Source organism: Anomaloglossus baeobatrachus, chromosome 10, assembly GCF_048569485.1.
Source record: "Anomaloglossus baeobatrachus isolate aAnoBae1 chromosome 10, aAnoBae1.hap1, whole genome shotgun sequence".
In the NCBI taxonomy this organism is placed as follows: domain Eukaryota; kingdom Metazoa; phylum Chordata; class Amphibia; order Anura; family Aromobatidae; genus Anomaloglossus; species Anomaloglossus baeobatrachus.
In genome coordinates, this window is record NC_134362.1 from 111,249,758 (window position 1) to 111,271,245 (window position 21,488).

Below are 21,488 nucleotides of genomic sequence, written 5' to 3' on the forward strand. Positions count from 1 at the left end.
GTAGGAGTCTGTGTGGGAGCTCCTGCTGCATGTAGGAGGCTGTGTGGGGGATCCTGCTGCGTGTAGGAGGCTGTGTGGGGGATCCCGCTGCGTGTAGGAGGCTGTGTGGGGGATCCTGCTGCGTGTAGGAGGCTGTGTGGGGGCTCCTGCTGCGTGTAGGAGGCTGTGTGGGGGCTCCTGCAGGTATTTGCGTATAGTTGTAGTGTGGCCTCTAGATATAACTCCTGTGGACGGACCCCAGACACCCCAGTCTCACCCTGCATTCATCTATCTTTTATATAGTATCTACTGTATGTGTGCCATGTATATGGTGTAATTTATGCAGTGGCAAAATGACAAGGCCTGTGGGTGATGGGGGCCATTGCTATTTCCTTGGATGCATGGTTGAACACCATTGAGGAGGAGATGGCCACTGGCTCCCTGTTTCGCCCTTGCTCTGCAGCTGTGGGTCCCAGATAGGTGTAATGACATCAGGGGGAGCCTGTGATGTGATGCCAGTGGGCCCTTCAGCTGCGACCAGAGTGGGTGCAGAGCAAATGTAGGGGGTAATACATTATATATATATATATATATATATATATATATATATATATATACAGTGCCTACAAGTAGTATTCAACCCCCTGCAGATTTAGCAGGTTTACACATTCGGAAATAACTTGGCATTGTGACATTTGGACTGTAGATCTGCCTGGAAGTGTGAAATGCACTGCAGCAAAAAAGAATGTTATTTCTTTTTTTATTTTTTTTTTTAAATTGTGAAAAGTTTATTCAGAGGATCATTTATTATTCAACCCCTCAAACCACAAGAATTCTGTTTGGTTCCTCTAAAGTATTAAGAAGTATTTCAGGAACAAAGAACAATGAGCTTCACATGTTTGGATTAATTATCTCTTTTTCCAGCCTTTTCTGACTAATTAAGACCCTCCCCAAACTTGTGAACAGCACTCATACTTGGTTAACATGGGAAAGACAAAGGAGCATTCCAAGGCCATCAGAGACAAGATCGTGGTGGGTCACAAGGCTGGCAAGGGGTACAAAACCCTTTCCAAGGAGTTGGGACTACCTGTCTCCACTGTTGGGAGCATCATCCGGAAGAGGAAGGCTTATGGAACTACTCTTAGCCTTCCACGGCCTGGACAGCCTTTGAAAGTTTCCACCCGTGCTGAGGCCAGGCTTGTCCGAAGAGTCAAGGCTAACCCAAGGACAACAAGGAAGGAGCTCCGGGAAGATCTCATGGCAGTGGGGACATTGGTTTCAGTCAATACCATAAGTAACGTACTCCACCGCAATGGTCTCCGTTCCAGACGAGCCCGTAAGGTACCTTTACTTTCAAAGCGTCATGTCAAGGCTCGTCTACAGTTTGCTCATGATCACTTGGAGGACTCTGAGACAGACTGGTTCAAGGTTCTCTGGTCTGATGAGACCAAGATCGAGATCTTTGGTGCCAACCACACACGTGACGTTTGGAGACTGGATGGCACTGCATACAACCCCAAGAATACCATCCCTACAGTCAAGCATGGTGGTTGCAGCATCATGCTGTGGGGCTGTTTCTCAGCCAAGGGATCTGGCCATCTGGTCCACATCCATGGGAACATGGATAGCACGGCCTACCTGGAGATTTTGGCCAAGAACCTCCGCTCCTCCATCAAGGATCTTAAGATGGGTCATCATTTCATCTTCCAACAAGACAACGACCCAAAGCACACAGCCAAGAAAACCAAGGCCTGGTTCAAGAGGGAAAAAATCAAGGTGTTGCAGTGGCCTAGTCAGTCTCCTGACCTTAACCCAATTGAAAACTTGTGGAAGGAGCTCAAGATTAAAGTCCACATGAGACACCAAAAGAACCTAGATAACTTGGAGAAGATCTGCATGGAGGAGTGGGCCAAGATAACTCCAGAGACCTGTGCCGGCCTGATCAGGTCTTATAAAAGACGATTATTAGCTGTAATTGCAAACAAGGGTTATTCCACAAAATATTAAACCTAGGGGTTGAATAATAATTGACCCACACTTTTATGTTGAAAATATATTAAAATTTAACTGAGCAACATAACTTGTTGGTTTGTAAGATTTATGCATCTGTTAATAAATCCTGCTCTTGTTTGAAGTTTGCAGGCTCTAACTTATTTGCATCTTATCAAACCTGCTAAATCTGCAGGGGGTTGAAGACTACTTGTAGGCACTGTATATAAATATTTATTTATTATACACCCTACATATGCCCTATACCTGTCACGTGTAATGTAATTCTGAATGTTGACCTGCCATATCCTAAAGGTGTGTAATATGTGCTCTGTTAGGATTTCACTTGCTGATTCGAGTGGTAGTTATCTGATCACTCACATGTGATTTGCAATGTGTGGTCATCTGCCAAATGACGTCTCCTCCTGCTTTTCTCAAATTGAAAATGATAACAATGAGAGAAGCAGGAGGAGATGTCATTCAGCAGATGACTCCGAGTCTGCAAATCACTGGTGAGCGATCACATGACTTCTCAGATTGGCAAATTAAATCCTAACAGTGTATATTATATACGTTGGGATTTGGTTAATCTGCAGAATGTCACACAGGAGAGACACTGGTCAGTGCAGGGCAGCAGAGCAGGGAGAAGCCGCCGGGGACCGGCCTCCCGGGCTCCTCATCCTAGTTGCATCGTTCCTGGACAGATATTATATGTGTTTTATTTGAAACGTGGCAGCATCAGAGTAAAATATACACGACTGCAATAACGGAGCTGGTGTCTGATTCCTTCCACCCGGGGGTCGTGCAGGAGGAATCAGCTGTCAGAGAACTTATGCTGTAACAAAATAACATTGGAGTCTCATACGTGACATGGCGTCACTGCTGTCTGCACATCACATGTAATGGTTTAGTGTAGGTATGAAGGTCTGTCAATGTAATGCATCGCTAGCAGCTGAGATGTGTATTATGGGGTTCTGCAGCAGCTGAGATGCATTATGAGGAGCTGCAGCAGCTGAGATGTGTATTATGGGGTTCTGCAGCAGCTGAGGTGTATTATGAGGAGCTGCAGCAGCTGAGATGTGTATTATGGGGTTCTGCAGCAGCTGAGGTGTATTATGAGGAGCTGCAGCAGCTGAGATGTGTATTAGGCTATGTGCGCACGTAGCGTTCTGTCCTGCAGAAATTTCTGCAGCGATTTGAACAGCACACGTGCGCTTCAAATCACTGCAGAAAGAGTCCGTAATGGAAAAAAAAAAAAGCCGATTCCATGCGCTCTGAGTGCAGCCCCTCCCATAGACAGAGCGGGCGCTGCATGCAGAGCGCAGGAAAGAAGTGACATGCGCTGTGCTCTAATACGCCACGTGCGCACGTCTCCTGCATAATCTTCATAGATTATGCTGGGGACGCAGGACGCATGCAGTTACGCTGCGGTGCAGATCGCAGTGTAACTGCATGCAAATACGCAACGTGCGCACATAGCCTTATGGTGTTCTGCAGCAGCTGAGGTGTATTATGAGATTCTGCAGCAGCTGAAATGTGTATAATGAGGTTCTGCAGCATAGAAGGTGTGCATGATGAGGTTCTGCAGCAATTGAGATGTGTATGATGATGTTCTGCAGCAGCTGAGGTGTGTATTATGAAACTCTGCAGAATATCACGATTCAGCGCGGATTTATCTTACAAATTTTCCAACAAAATTATTTGCAGCATTGCCAGCAGGTGTGAGCCCAAACTGGTTAATAAATGGATTACAGTATATATGCCATAGTTCTTCCATACATAGGGCCCCTCCCTCATGGTGTGTATGTGGTACTGCAGCTTAGTCTTTTCAGGTCAGTAGAGCTGAGAGGCAGTGACACATACACAGCGCCCCCCACCCTCATGGCCCCATGGTGTGTATGTGGTACTGCACCTCAGTCTGTTCAGGTCATTGGAGCTGAGAGGCAGTGACACATATAACCTAAGGACTCTTTATTACATAGAAAGCAGAGATTTTTTTTCTAATTTCGTCCATTCTCCTTTAACATTTGTATTTTGGACTTTTTGGTCCGGAGTACACGCAGCATCGGCCGCCGGCTCCATCGTGCATTATCTGGCATCATCCTGTACTTTTATCCTCAGGATTTGTATAGTTGATGCTGATCCCACCAATGGGGCCACGACCTGCGCCGATCTAAGTGTATAGAAATACATATCATCTCTCTATGAAGAGCAGCAGCGCCTCATTCTCCAGATACATGTGCGCCCCATGGGGGGGATCCGCATGTACCATCCATGATGTAATATCCAGGGATACGGCATAAATGGTTGAAATCGGAAGACCTCTAAAAGAACGAGATCAAACGTGGTGGATTTGAGGTGCAGATTCTCCAGCACAAATTTGGAGTATTTTGTACATTTGAAGAGCTGAATTTTATTAGGATATAAAAAAAATTGGCTCCTGTCGTCATTTGTTTCCTGGGAAACTGGGTAAACAATCAGTAGGGGGGGGCACCAAAGGGCAGTTTTGCACAGTGCGCCTTTCATGCTAAGGCCGGCCCTGGTTAGATTTCTTTCATTAATAATCAACGGCAAGTCGTAATATTGAAAAGTAGAAATGTTTAGGAACTACAGCAAGATGACAAGGCCCTTTTCTGTTCCTGCATGACTGACCCCCACTGCACATATAAAGGTACATAGAGCATGATTTGAGATACACTAGATGGAGATTGCGAGCCAATCCCTCATTTCCAAGATTAGTGAATGATATCACAAATGCTCTTCTGGATGAAGAGGTAAAGATTGTCACTGACACCTCGAAAATCTTGAAGAAATCCTTCCCAGAAACTTGGAAGCTGATATTGCCAAAATGGTTACGGGAAGGGGGGACAGGTCCTTATTAAAGCCTATGGATACAGAGTGGGATGTCGTTGACACTCCTGTAGGTGGGATGTGAAGGTGTCCCTATACTTTTGTCCATATAGTGCATGTGGATACAATGCCGTTTTTGACTTCTCGAGTGACATGAATGCACAGATTGTGTTATTTTCAGTTGAATGTGGACATTAGTCTTTATGTAACATTTTCTCCAATGGTTTCTTTGTTGTGGAAAGAGTAAGATTTATAAATATTCATATAAGTCACATAACTGGTAATGTGGGCAGTGGCCGTCCTGTGTGTATCCTCATTGTGTTCTTCATAGTGTATTTATCCATGTTGTATCTTTAGCTTTTAATTCTAATAGCCAACATGTAAAAATGATTGTAAGGCTCTCTGCCTCAGGATGTGCAGTGCTATCAGAATTGAAATCTCTAATTTTTTTCTTCTGGGTTTTTCAATTTGGTAAAATTATTGTCCTGCGTGTATGAAAATGTTTGGTTGGCAATACTATACTACTATACATTCAATGGGACCCACTTGAAACATTAGTGAGAGAAGAAACCCTACACTTTATAGCAGTGTGCCATCAATATCTGTATGTACTTTTGTATACAAATTACCAGTAGAGAGTTATATAGTATCATTGCTGTTACAGTAAAGAATTCAATCTCTATGTTTTCTATGTTTGTGTAGAAACCTTCTTTTCTGTAGATGTACAGACCCCAATTGTTATAGGTACAGTCCTGGGTTATAGTGTTCTAGAAAAAAAATAAATGATAAGAAGTCTAAAGATTGAGTATGCTCTTCTAAAGTACAGTCATGGCCAAATGTTTTGAGAATGACACCAAATTTATATTTTCACATGATCTGTTGCCCTCTGGTTTTTATTTGTGTTTGTCTGATGTTTACATCACATACAGAAATATAATTGCAATCATATTATGAGTACCAAAAGGTTATATTGACAGTTAGAATGAGTTAATGCAGCAAGTCAATATTTGCAGTGTTGACCCTTCTTCTTCAGGACCTCTGCAATTCTCCCTGGCATGCTCTCAATCAACTTCTGGACCAAATCCTGACTGATAGCTGTCCATTCTTGCATAAGCAATGCTTGCATGTTGCCAGAATTTGTTGTTTTTTGTTTGTCCATTGTCTCTTGATAATTGCCCACAAGTTCTCAATGGGATTAAGATCTGGGGAGTTTCCAGGCCATGGACCCAAAATCTCTATGTTTTGTTCCATGAGCCATTTAGTGATCACCTTTGCTTTATGGCAAGGTGCTCCATCATGCTGGAAAAGGCATTGTTGGGCACCAAACTGCTCTTGGACGGTTGGGAGAAGTTGCTCTTGGAGGACATTCTGGTACCATTCTTTATTCATGGCTGTATTTTTAGGCAAGACTGTGAGTGAGCCGATTCCCTTGGCTGAGAAGCAACCCCACACATGAATTGTTTCAGGATGCTTAACAGTTGGCATGAGGCAAGACTGGTGGTAGCGCTCACCTTTTCTTCTCCTAATAAGCTGTTTTCCAGATGTCCCAAACAATCGAAAAGGGGATTCATCTGAGAAAATGACTTTACCCCAGTCCTCAGCAGTCCACTCCCTGTACCTTTTGCAGAATATCAGTCGGTCCCTGATGTTTTTTCTGGACAGAAGTGGCTTCTTTGCTGCCCTCCTTGAAACCAGGCCTTTCTCAAAGAGTCTCCGCCTCACAGTGCGTGCAGAAGCACTCACACCAGCCTGCTGCCATTGCTGAGCTAGCTCGGCACTGCTGGTAGTCCGATCCCGCAGCTGAAACAGTTTTAGGATACGGTCCTGGCGTTTGCTGGTCCTTCTTGGGCGCCCTGGAGCCTTTTTGGCAATAATGGAAGCTCTCTTCTTGAAGTTCTTGATGATGCGATAGATTGTTGACTGAGGTGAAATCTTTGTAGCTGCGATACTCTTCCCTGTTAGGCCATTTTTGTGCAGAGCAATGATGGCTGCACGTGTTTCTTTAGAGATAACCATGGTTAACTGAAGAGAAGCAATGATACCAAGCACCAGCCTCCTTTTAAAGTGTCCAGTGGTGTCATTCTTACTTAATCTTGACCGATTGATCGCCAGCCCTGTCCTCATCAACACCCACACCTGTGTTAATAGAACAATCACTAAAACAATGTTAGCTGCTCCTTTTAAGGCTGGAATGCAATGATGTTGAAATGTGTTTTGGGGGTTAAAGTTCATTTTCATAGCCAATATTGACTTTGCAAGTAATTGCTGTTAAGCTGATCACTCTTTATGACATTCTGGAGTATATGCAAATTGCCATTAGAAAAACTGAAGCAGTAGACTTTGTAAAAATTAATATTTGTAGCATTCTCAAAACTTTTGGCCATGACTGTACAGTATAAGCCAGCATTAGCCTCTGCCTCCTGATGACGCCAGTGTGATTAAACAAATTGGGTAGGATACTGACAGGATTTAAAATTGCAAACGTTGTGATCATTAGCAATAAGAATAATGCATGTATAGCATTCTATACTGCGGCTATAAAAGGTGCGGCCCAGATGGGAGATTAATAATGACTGACTGTTGGAATGACTACATAGGATATCTAAATTAGATCACAGTATTGAGCATTTTTAAGTTCGCTGTGTCCATGATATATATTTTTAAAAAATGAATTAAAAGTTATATATTAACTAGTCTTTAGTTTAGGGTTTTAGTTGCCTTTGGCAAATTGTAAATCAGTCAGAAGGTATGTCCCCATAATCTAGACAAAATGATTGACGGCACTCTGTAACATGCAGTCTGAACAGGTGCATAACTGATCACATATAATGACAAAAAAAGACAGCTGCACTCTGAAATGCTAAAGCATGAAAACCATGAAAGTAATAACATAGACATGCACTACTGCTTATGGAAATCTAAGAACAAAATTGACATATTTAGCATACAAAAATGGCCATTTCTATATCCGCCCAGTAGCCGCGTCGCAGCATATCTCATTTACTGGGTACCTACACTGAACTAAAGTTTCTCTCTAAGTTTAAAAACCTCCATGTGTATGGGCAAATAGGAACCTGCTGATAAAGAATAAAATTGCCTGTGGCTAACATGTCATGTTCAGTTATACACCTGTGCACACTGCAAATTTGGGGGTGCCATCAGTCTTTTTGTCTAGATTATGGGGTCATGAGAGCCGACACTGCTTATGATGATATTCAAGTTGAGGTTTCTTCACCTTTTTTCAGGCCAACATTTCAAGCATATGTTTGTGTCGCACAGTGCTTGCATGGCCGTCTGTGAGCTCACTATTACGAAGCATTCGAGCCACAACCACTACTGTGTTTATCGCGCTAGAAATGATACACCTTGTTATGAGCCGTCTTGTTGTCTCAAATATTTTGCCTGGACATCCACCTCCTGGTTGTGAATGAATGGACGGACTACATTTCATATTCTTCAACTGTCATGGCACTCACATGATGCATAGCACTCACATGATCCTCAGACAAACATCCTGCTGAAGTAGATGCTGGGGGTCAGTGGATGTCATGATGAGTCTGGGATAAGGGGAAACTGGAGCCCATAAGCTGTCCCTCAAAGTAGGGGGCCTATGCTATCCATAATCTCAGGGATACTCCTAATGGTGGGCATGCCTGAGTCTCCTTCCTGGCCCTACTCCTGACCAGTCCTGATCTGTTTCCCCCTCCCTTTTTTCCCAGGGACGAACGAGACATGAGTGTAATGAAAGTCACAGATATACAGGAAAAACTAAACCTCTGTCACACTGCATGCACACACATACACACGTGGTCAAAATTGTTCGTACCCCTCATTTAATGAAAGAAAAAAAGCACAATGGTACAGAAATAACTTGAATCTGACAAAAGTAATAATGATTAAAAAAAATCTATTAAAATAAACAAATGAAAGTCAGACATTGCTTTTCAACCATGCTTCCACAGAATTTTAAAAAAAATAAAACTCATGAAACAGGCCTGGACAGAAATGATGGTACCCCTGAAAATAATCTGACAAAAGGGACATGTTAAATCAAGGTGTGTCCACTAATTAGCAACACAGGTGTCTACAATCTTGTAATCAGTCAGTGGACCTGTATATGGGGCTACAGATACTCACTGTGCTGTTTGGTGACATGCTGTGTACCACACTCAACATGGACCAGAGGAAGTGAAGGAAAGAGTTGTCTCAGGAGATTAGAAAGAAAATTATAGACAAGCATGTTAAAGTTAAAGGTTATAAGACAATCTTCAAGCAGCTTGATGTTTCTGTGACTACAGTTATACATATTATTCAGAAATTTAAGATCCATGGGACTGTAGCCAACCTCCCTTGACGTGGCCGCAAGAGGAAAATTGATGACAAATCAAAGAGACGGATAATACAAATGGTAACAGAAGAGCTCAGAAAAACTTCTAAAGAGATTAAAGGTGAACTTCAAGCTCAAGGAACATCAGTGTCAGATCGCATCATCCGTCATTGTTTGAGCCAAAGTGGACTTCATGGGAGACGACCAAGGAGGAAACCATTGTTGAAAAAAAATCATAAAAAAGCCAGACTGGAATTTCCCAAACTACATGTTGACAAGCCACCAAGCTTCTGAGAGAATGTCCTGTGGACAGATGACACAAAAATTTTGGCAATTTTGGCAAGGCACATCAGCTCTATGTTCACAGACGGAAAAATGCAGCATATCAATAAAAGAACACTGGCCCTACTGTGAAACATAGAGGAGGCTCTGTTATGTTCTGGGGCTGCTTTGGTGCATCTGTCACAGGGTGTCTTGAATCTGTGCAGGGTACAATTAAACCTCAAGACTATTAAGGGATTCTAGAGAGAAATATGCTGCCCAGTGTCAGAAAACTTCGTCCCAGTCACAGGTCATGGGTCTTGCAACAGGATAATGACCCAAAGCACACAGCTAAAAACACCCAAGAATGGCTAAGAGGAAAAAATTAGACTATTCTGAAGTGGCCTTCTATGAGCCCTGACCCAAGTCCTATTGAGCATCTTTGGAAAGAGTTGAAACATGCTGTCTAGAAAAGGAAACCTTCAAACACAAGAGAACTGGAGCAGTTTGATCTTGAGGAGTGGCCAAAATACCTGCTGAGAGGTGCATAAGTCTCATTCACAATTACAGGAATCATTTGATTGCAGTGATTGCCTCAAAAGGTTGTGTAACAAATTATTAAGTTAAGGAGGATACCATAATTTCTGTCCAGGCCTATTTCATCAGTTTTAATTTTTTTTAAAAATTCTGTGGAAGCATGGTTGAAAAGCAATGTCTGAATTTCATTTGTTCATTTTCATAGATTTATTATTACTTTTGTCATATTCAAGTTTTTTCTGTGAACATTATGGGTTTTTCTTTCATTAAACGAGGGGCACCAACAATTTTGACCACATGTAGGTAAAGACAATAACAGATTCAGGAGTAAACACAAGAGAAGGAACAAAGCTACAAAAGAACAGGGGTAAACTTCCACAACCCCAACAAGCAAATAACACAATTTTCACCAGCAAATCTGGGACACCACACCTCACAGACCAACAAAGAAACCAAACCTGGCATGGGTTCTACCCATGATTTCATCAAGTTTAATTGGAAGGGGAACAGAAGTAGCATGCAGACCAGCAGAGTTTAACTCTTGCTAGCCGGACTATGATTCACCATACAACAGGTCGACGCCCGAGTCTGCCTATGTTGATCTGCCGTCGCCATTACAGTTGGTGAAGTTTGTGCAAAACGTCATACGACAGTTGGCCTCCTAAACCCGCTGGCCCTGAGGTGGCAGTAACTATCCTGCAAGACTGTCACATGAGAAGCCTGAGAGCATACTTGTTTGGGATGGCATAGTACTACTGCTATATGAATATGGCAGCATGGTGGCAACATCTGCAAGGGGATTGTATGTTCTCCCTGTGTTGTAAATCTTTAGCGCAGCCTTGAGTTGTGCCAAAATGTTGTGAATTTTCTAAAACCTTTTTTTGACAGAATACGTCAGAAAACTCTTTAATAAATCAGGTCCCTAGATTGGGAGTGGGTTCAATGATATCTGTACAGTACAGTAGAAATGAATGGTGCTAGATAAGTGAGTAAAAGCCCATTTGTCCGAGTTCTGTTATATTTCAACTGTAACGACCCATCGTTCATGATCATTGTGTAATGTGAATGGGTTGGGCAACTAAACTGATGTGTCCAAAAACATTTGACCATTAACATGAGATTGTTTGAGACTAAAAAAATTCTCGTTCAATTTTTGAAACTTGTGTAATGTAAGTGTAGATTGTTCACTTGTTCAGTGATCTGAGTGATGAAAAGTAGTGGAATATCAAGTCCTAAATAGGGTTGATCATGTTCCAAGGCAATAGTTCAGTGGCATTTGGAATTAATACATATTTGCAGATGGATAGAATACAAATTCGTCACTTCTGACTGGGAAAAAGTCAGAATTTACGTCACAATCTCCCAATACAAGAGACAGCATCCAGATCCCGGGCGTGGAAGTAAAAGAAAACGTATTCTGCCATACATAATTTTGACAACGTTTCAACCTTAAAAAGGTATTTATCAACTAAATATGCAGAGCAGTATGATGGGCTTAAATAGTGTGGTTCACAAACATATACCAACCAGTATATAGCACCGTCCACTAATACAATCATTGGTAAACATACACAAAACAAGAGCATTAGTAAAAGAGAGGGCATTAGCCGAATACAAGAGTAAATTCTGAATTTATAATCAACTTATTAGGGAACGATCACCCTATAAAATAGCATTCATAGTATTTCTTACATAAAAACTCCACATCAATCGTCCAATCAAAATACAGCAGTGATGTAACCAAGGTGACCACAGCCCAATAGAAGAGAGAATGGCCATAGTGGGTAGTGTGCCTACACAATGCCGCCCAATCACAGCGCCAACATCAGTGGCAAAATTACTACTATCACTTATGGTATTTAAACATTGAGTTCACCTACACTTCAGATTATCTTGATGAAAACCTACAAATGAAGGAAATACTAAAGTGTTCAAAATTATAACAAAATGTATTAAAAAATAGGCAACATTATTATATAAAAAACGTTATTGATTCAATTTGAAATAACTGATTAAAAAGCACATCTTTTTTAGTGTAAGTGCAACCACCAGCTCAAGGTTACAGCAATGGGGAACCCCTGTGCTTTTGTAGCTCCCCTGAAACCATCAGGTTGCTAGAAGGTTCTGCATCCCCCACAAGGATGCAGGGCCTACCCCCTTAGGGATGCAGAACCCCAGTGCCGGTACCAACAAAAACCCAGGTAATCCCAGTTTTTCCCCAGCAATCCCCCATACAATGGTACCCAGCTAGGGTGGGACCAATGGATGGCCACCTAGAGGTGGAGCCAATCCAGTCCACTAGTTGACCAGGTGGGAGGGGCAGACTGTGGAGAGTAGTCAGAATGAGTTGACAGCAGTAGGAGAGTGAAGGTGGAAGTGAAGTGACGTGCTGACTCGGGTTGACGGTGACCTGGTACCCAGAAGTGGTTGCCAGTGGAGTACTCCCGGAACTATGGACCGACGGGGTACAAGACCCTAGGACAGGAAAGAGCTCCATGCCGACCTGTTAATATCTGCACAGCAAGGGGACCATCAAGGACCTTGCTGACCCTAAAGAATCCGAAGACTCAGTAGCAAAGGGAGAACCGGGGACAGGACCAGACACTCCAACCCCACAGGATTCACACTACCGTCAGGTGGACAGAAGTGGACAAACCACAGAACGGGGACCCCCAGTTGTTCTATACCACGGGGACCCACTTACCAAAGACAGGTGCAGGGGAAGAAGGTACTAGAGAACCAAACTGGCACTGGTATGAAGGGGACCTGGAGGCGAAACCAGCTGGCCTCGGGCAACCAGTCAGCATCTACCAGTAGTGAGTAAACCAGTTGCACTGACCACCTGTGTGGACTACCTTCTTCCAAAGCCCACTGCACCATACACCCTCTGAGGCAAAACCCTACTTGCGGAGGGTCTACCATTCTAGCTGCCAATACCACCAGCCCCAGTAGAGACATTCTGCAGCGGTGGCTCCCTACACTTAGCCGCAACACCGCAAGTGGCGTCACATGTGAACATTATATTATTCTCCCCTATAAATATTCCCATTACAAAAAGGGCCCAGGGCACGAAACTGGGTAACGGCCACCAACGTGAATTTCCCAAAACCTGTACTGCCCGGAACCGAGTATCCCATATCCCTGGGTGCTACACTTCCTCTTATGCTAACTTATTCCTGGGCTGGTGGAAGTGCATGATTGTTTTCAATAAACCACTCTCAGAATGCTGTTCCAACATCGCCTATTGGGGGAGGTTCATAGACAATATTTTTATTCTATAGACAGTCTGTACTGTATAAGAAGCAATATATGGAGGGGGTGATAATAGCAGGCCTCCCTCAATATCTCTCCCTATCTCACAATCAAAATGTAAATAGCAAAAATGTGAGTTTTAATAAATCATATTCATAAAATCTAAACACTGTGTTAACAGAAACAATGACACACTAGGTGTGGCGCCCTGGACAAGCCAGGGGCCACAGGTAACAACACACACACACCCCCACCCCCAGCAGTTCACAGCAGACATCCCCAGTGAAACTTGATTCCTTTCCTCGGGCTCAGACAGACACACCAGGTGGGCGGAGTCAGGAGATGGAGACGCCCACCCAGGTGTTTAGCTGGCCTGAGGCAGGAAACAAGCCAAGACAAGTCTAGGAGAGGAAGAGAGAGGAGATCTGCAGAGAGGCAGACGAAGACGGGGGCCTAGGTTGGAGCCTAGGGCCCTTGTGCAGCAGAGAGGCAGATGGTAGTGGCCGTCTGTGTGAGCCGGGAAGACAGTTGGTGGAACCGTAGGTAGCCGGGGCTGGGCGGTGGCCCACCGGAACTGAATCGGGGAGCCAGCTGGAAACCGGATTGCAGGAGGAGTGTGCTCGGAGGTGAAAGAGAGGACTTACATTACCAACCTGGGGTCAGGGGAAAAACACCGCAGCCGCCTGTGGGACCCGTCCATCCAGCCGTGTGTTTTACCGAGAACTGTGTCATCATTACTGGCTGAGTGAGTACCACCATGCCGTGCGGCGCAGCGCTGCCCCCGCGACCCTGCACCTCTCCAGGCCCCGTAGCCCGCCTGCCAGCTCCAAAACCCTCCACGGGCCCCGGGACCACCAACCCCCCTACCCACGGAGGGGACATAACAACTACGCTGCTCCCTGTCATCGCTCCCGGGATCCCCGTCCAGAGCAGCGGTGGTGTCACCAAAATCACCACAACCGTGGGTGGCGTCACGGACAATCTCCCTTACCTAACCCCTTTTTACTGTGGAGCCTGGGATCACAGACCGGGTCACGCCACCGTGATACCCACAGAAGTGACCTCGTGGCCCGGATCTGAGTACCCCTTATCCACGGGCGACACATTTGGCGTCACGAACAGGATCCTACCGCTCTGCCATTTGGTAGAGGTGCGCCTTGTTACCGGCGGAGGTGTCCGGCCGAAAATTTTGCAAAGCCGCCATCTTGGGCGCAAAAAATTTCCCGCTCGAGCGTCTTCCCCGAGCAGGAAAGGCGCGAAAGTGGAGCCCCGCCCCCTGAAGAAGGAAGTGCTAAAAAGAGACTAAGGGAGACGGGATGGCGTCCGGCCGCATGCGAACCGCGGCTGTGGAAGCAGGGACGCCAGGACTCTGCCAGTGTTTGGTTCCTGGAACACCGCTGAAACCTCGGTGCCCGTGCCCGCGGCCAACGCCCCGACCGACCCGTTACTCCTGTCACTGGTAGCGGAGCTCGCAGCGTCTGTGAGGGAGGGCCCAGGCCTTACCATCGTCACTGCCCTGCCACCGGTCCCGGCTTCCATCCCAGCCACACCGCCGATGACGACGGCCCCGGCAATCCGCCCGGCCGCGACTGAGATGGCGAGGGCTCCGGCAGTCCACCCGGCCGCAACGGCAGCGAAGCACCCATCCCGTTAACTATCTGGGCAGCCTGGTTCTGGACTGGGGTCAAAGGGTGCTGCCCATTTCTTAGGGGCAGCATCAGGGCCAGGTTGTTTGGGTGGGTGACTGAAGGACACGTTCCATTGTTATTATTAAAAGTGTTTTAATATTTGATGTGCCTCCCATTGTGGGAAGTTTGCAAAGTAATGCTTGTGTTTTGATGTTTGATATGCCTTTTTACTTTTTGCAGTTAAAAGAAAAATAAAACCGGTGATGGACGGGCAGCCCGCGGACGGTCTGCATTTTGCTAAGGGGGAATGTGGCGCCCTGGACAAGCCAGGGGCCACAGGTAACAACACACACACCCCCCCACCCCCAGCAGTTCACAGCAGACATCCCCAGTGAAACTTGATTCCTTTCCTCGGGCTCAGACAGACACACCAGGTGGGCGGAGTCAGGAGATGGAGACGCCCACCCAGGAGTTTAGCTGGCCTGAGGCAGGAAACAAGCCAAGACAAGTCTAGGAGAGGAAAAGAGAGGAGGTCTGCAGAGAGGCAGACGCAGACTGGGGCCTAGGTTGGAGCCTAGGGTCCTTCTGCAGCAGAGAGGCAGACGGTAGTGGCCGTCTGTGTGAGCCGGGAAGACAGTTGGTGGAACCGTAGGTAGCCGGGGCTGGGCGGTGGCCCACCGGTACTGAATCGGGGAGCCAGCTGGAAACCGGATTGCAGGAGGAGCGTGCTCGGAGGTGAAAGAGAGGACTTACATTACAAACCTGGGGTCAGGGGAAAAACACCGCAGCCGCCTGTGGGACCCGTCCATCCAGCCGTGTGTTTTACCGAGAACTGTGTCATCATTACTGGCTGAGTGAGTACCACCGTGCCGTGCGGCGCAGCGCTGCCCCCGCGACCCTGCACCTCTCCAGGCCCCGTAGCCCGCCTGCCAGCTCCAAAACCCTCCACGGGCCCCGGGACCACCAACCCCCCTACCCACGGAGGGGACATAACAACTACGCTGCTCCCTGTCATCGCTCCCGGGATCCCCGTCCAGAGCAGCGGTGGTGTCACCAAAATCACCACAACCGTGGGTGGCGTCACGGACAATCTCCCTTACCTAACCCCTTTTTACTGTGGAGCTTGGGATCACAGACCGGGTCACTCCACCGTGATACCCACAGAAGTGACCTCGTGGCCCGGATCTGAGTACCCCTTATCCACGGGCGACACACTAGGCACAATTGTAATATTACAGTGAAGGGAGATCAAGCCCTTGGGGTCCCTAAAGGGACAGTTCTGAAGGAATTCAGATGTAGACTGTCCTTGTAAGGATGGGAGTCTTGGGGTAAAGTAGGGCTATAGTACTCTGACAGGGACATTACCGACCCAAGTTCCAATCTACAAGAGTCTGGAGAACAGGACTAAAAACCAGCAAATTGGGTGAGACTGTTCCATGTTTACTCTGTGTAGATGGTATAGCACCTTACTGGTTGGATCCGATTTTAATGTTATATGTTTCTGTATGTTTTGAGTGTAGTAATTTTTTCTTAAAGGTGTAATATCTATAAGCCTTTGAAGTTTGTATCTGTACTTGATATACACCTTTGGGATTGGGATTTGGCACCAAGTAGGTGGCTGATTTTATATTCATACTGATCCATGTACCTGGTAGCTGGGGAATAGATCTCCCTTCACTGTACTATTGTGCCTAGTGTGTCATTGTTTCTGTTAACACAGTGTTTACGTTTTATCAATATGATTTATTAAAAGGTATATTTTAAAACTCACATATTTGCTATTTACATATTCTATGGACAGAAATCGAGAAGACCTTTTAGAACTTTGTCACCCAAAGCAATCAAATTTTCATCTGAAATACAGAAGATGTGGCCAGCATTTCTTGATGTGGTCATTGGTAGGGGAGATCAAGGCCTTATTCAAACTAGAATCCACTGTAAACCATCTACTAATAACCTCTTACATTGGGATAGTCACCATCCTATTTCACTAAGAAGGGCTTTTCCCGAGGGGACAATATCTTACTGTAAAGAGAAATTGCCACACTGATAGGTCTTTTCATATATAGGCAAGGGAAATTAAGGCTGAATTCAAAAATAGAAGTCACCCCTTTCAGGTCCTTAATAATGTCTACAAGTAAGTGTGACGCCCTGGGCAAGCCAGGGGTCACAGGTCACAACACCACCACACCCTACACCCCAGTTAGGAACACAAAGGATAACCTAAAATCCTTGTTGCCTTCCTCCAGGGGCAGATGTCCACACCAGGGGGGTGGGCCAGGCGGTTGGCTCCGCCCACCAAGGAGTTCACAGCACTGGAGGCGGGAGAACCAGGCAGATGAGTTTAGGAAGTGAAAGGAAGAGGTAGAGGAGCAAGTGAGAGGAGTAAAGTGGAAGAGACAGTAACAGTTAAGAAAGCCTGAAGTTGGTCCGGGTGTGTGCCCCGGACTGAGACAGCAAGGTCAGCAGACGGCGGTGACTGTCTGCAGGGGTGACTGCTTGGAGGTTGCTGGAAGGACCGCGGACGGGTGGTGGCCCGGCGGTACCGGAGCGGTATACGAAGAGCAGTCAGCACCAGTGGCAGGGGCCTTTCGGATCCCGGCAAGGCTAGGAGTCGCCGTGAATTTGCCAAATCCGTTAGTGAAGGGGACCTCTGGATCTCCCAACAACCAAGTCCCGATTGAAGGCAACAGTCCAACCGTTACAGAGAGACACCGCCACCGCCAGGGCACCAGTTTCTCAGGGCCAGCGCCTGCGGGCAAAGTAGGGCTCCTCCGGCCCATATCCAAGCCGGGGAGCGGGTTACCGGTGGGAACCCATCGAAACCATCATCATCTTAGGTGCAGGAAAAAGGGACCGTCACCATCACCTACTGGGGAAAGCAAGTGCAGCCGTCCGTGGGAACCGTCTTCCCAGCCGTGTGTTTTACCGAGAACTGTGTCATCGTCTCAGGCTGAGTGAGTACCACGGTGCCGCAAGCCACAGCACTGCCCCCGCGTCCCTGCACCCCACCAAGCCCTGCATCACCCACTTCATCACTGGGCCCCGGGACAACTACCCCCTACCCACAGAGGGGAGAACCAACAACTTTGCTGCTCCCTGTCATCAGTCCCCGGGATCCCCATACAGAGCAGCGGTGGTGTCAACAAATCACCACAACCGTGGGTGGCGTCACGGACAATAAACTATCCCAAATCCCAATCCCCTTTCACTCACGGGCGAGGAGCGCCGCTCGAGTCCCCGGGATCCGGCCCATCGCTCGAGCCACCGAGCAGCAGCAGGCCGCAGCAGCCGCGGCAGCCGGACCCGAGCAGAGGGAGAGCGCGGCGTCCCCTCCTCCGCCCGCGACATAAGCATCACAACAAAATAGAGAATCACTTTTAACACCCAGACCAAGAACGGATGCCTCTACTATCACCCATATTATTGGTACATTTGATAACCAAACTATTCGGATTGTGTCAATACTCCAGAAATATTGGTGTATTCTCAGGGCTGACCTAGACCTGGGGGATCTTATTCCTGAAAATCTGGCAATAACTTAAGGGCAGGGTGGATCCGTGATCGCCTTGTATACAGTTTTTATCAACCCCCAAAAAAGGCAGGAACGTGGTTACATAGGAAAGTTGTGGATACTGTCATTGTTTTTCAATTGGGTATACATGTGCAAAATGGTCATTAGTGCCACTATAGGAAAGTCTTCTACTAAGCAACATTTTGCTAACTGTAGTACACCGGGAGTCATCTATGTGGCCACCTGGACTATGTAGGAAAAACAAAAAGGTTGTTATGTAAATGTGTGGGGGAACACTTAGGAATGCAATGGACAACCCCTTATCTAAGCACAGGAGGATATGTCATGGGGTAACACTAACAACATATTTTTAGGGTCATTGAGGTTGTTACACCTTCACCTAGAGGAGGGGATTGGAACCAGGTTTTACTACAAAAAGAGAGCCAGTGCATTTTTTGGTTTAGTTGTGTACAACCAAAGGGGCTCAATGAGCAACTCCCAATTGGGTGTTTTTTAAGGTACTACAATAAATTCTTCTCCCCTCTTCCCCTATACCAGTGTTCTCCAACTTCAGTCCTCAAGGCCCACCAACAGTGCATGTTTTTAGTATTTTCTTAGTGTTGCCCAGGTTATAATTTAATTATGCACCCAGGTGATGATTCCAACACCTCTGCAATGCTAAGGTAATCCAGAAAACATACATGGTTGGTGGGCCTTGAGGACTGGAGTTGGGGAACACTGCCCTATACTTTGATATTAGTTCTGGTGTTATAATATACTGTATGTCTGAAAGTGAATCTCATTGATCCAATGTTGGGATCATAATGAATACAATAATACAGCTATCATTTTTTATGTCGCTGTAACCTTATTATGTTTATTACACTTGTCACATCCATTTAGCCATTGCACAATTCTTGGCCATATGTGAACTCCTCATTTTTTACCGAACGGGTTAGATACTTACCTCATATCCTCTTCTGTTTATAACCAGGTTTTATCTACATTTTTGTACCTTATAATAAACTAAGCAAATTGTACAAAATCAATTGGGTATTCAAAACAAATAAGACTCATAGTAGTGTCCTCCACCTACTGGAGTATTATATCATCCATATCTATGGTTATGGTTACCTTTAACAATTATAATGCAGTAAGGGTCTAGATAAAAACTCATGCCATTGACTTTTGGCACTGCCCCGTATGCAATAATCATATAGATATAATCAATCTGTATAGCAATGCTGGGTGCCCACCCATAGGCATAACGCTAGATTGATGTTGAATGACACAATAGGGAGTGTAACTAATTTCACTCACAGAGCAAATGAGGAGCGCATGATGCATTTCACACTTTAACCAGAAATGACGCACATCTGGGCAGTACTGTTCTCTCTCATTGTGGCGAGTGTAGAGCATATATGTGTTCCACATCCAACCCGGATATGCGCATCAGAGGGTGTGCCTATTCTTTACGCCCCATACACAAAAAGAGATGGAGCATATTTGATGTGCAATGACGTTGTTGGCCAGATATTGCATACCGGAAGTGCACCCTCCCCGCTACTTCTTAAACCCATCAGTGGGCAAATGAATAAGTCTGCACATTTACTACTATGATATGGGTCATTACTCCCACTATAGTTGTCTCCTGAAGAATCCTGATAACTGACAAGTGGGAAACGTGTTGGACTAGGACTGCGGTTATTTCATTGTTGAGCTGTTGCCATGAGTATTCTAACCTCCACTGGGACTAGGCTCCGGTGACACTCCGGAGTCTCTCTCTCTCTTCCTATCTTTTGGGTTGCTATCTCTTTTGGGTCACTCATTATTCTATGATCTATTTTTCATGTGGTCAGCGATACCTTTTTATAACTTGTTCATCGTGTCCCAACAGATACATACAGGATTGTGTATATTGTGTGTTGTATATATATTTTATATGCATTGTTACTAATTTTTGTTGATATATTCTCTGCATACCATGTTTTACCTGGACGTCAACAACCCATGTACAGTGCCTACAAGTAGTATTCAACCCCCTGCAGATTTAGCAGGTTTGATAAGATGCAAATAAGTTAGAGCCTGCAAACTTCAAACAAGAGCAGGATTTATTAACAGATGCATAAATCTTACAAACCAACAAGTTATGTTGCTCAAGTAAATTTTAATAAATTTTCAACATAAAAGTGTGGGTCAATTATTATTCAACCCCTAGGTTTAATATTTTGTGGAATAACCCTTGTTTGCAATTACAGCTAATAATCGTCTTTTATAAGACCTGATCAGGCCGGCACAGGTCTCTGGAGTTATCTTGGCCCACTCCTCCATGCAGATCTCCTCCAAGTTATCTAGGTTCTTTGGGTGTCTCATGTGGACTTTAATCTTGAGCTCCTTCCACAAGTTTTCAATTGGGTTAAGGTCAGGAGACTGACTAGGCCACTGCAACACCTTGATTTTTTCCCTCTTGAACAAGGCCTTGGTTTTCTTGGCTGTGTGCTTTGGGTCGTTGTCTTGTTGGAAGATGAAATGACGACCCATCTTAAGATTCTTGATGGAGGAGCGGAGGTTCTTGGCCAAAATCTCCAGGTAGGCCGTGCTATCCATCTTCCCATGGATGCGGACCAGATGGCCAGGCCCCTTGGCTGAGAAACAGCCCCACAGCATGATGCTGCCACCACCATGCTTGACTGTAGGGATGGTATTCTTGGGGTCGTATGCAGTGCCATCCAGTCTCCAAACGTCACGTGTGTGGTTGGCACCAAAGATCTCGATCTTGGTCTCATCAGACCAGAGAACCTTGAACCAGTCTGTCTCAGAGTCCTCCAAGTGATCATGAGCAAACTGTAGACGAGCCTTGACATGACGCTTTGAAAGTAAAGGTACCTTACGGGCTCGTCTGGAACGGAGACCATTGCGGTGGAGTACGTTACTTATGGTATTGACTGAAACCAATGTCCTCACTGCCATGAGATCTTCCTGGAGCTCCTTCCTTGTTGTCCTTGGGTTAGCTTTGACTCTTCAGACAAGCCTGGCCTCGGCACGGGTGGAAACTTTCAAAGGCTGTCCAGGACGTGGAAGGCTAATAGTAGTTCCATAAGCCTTCCACTTCCGGATGTTGCTCCCAACAGTGGAGACAGGTAGGCCCAAC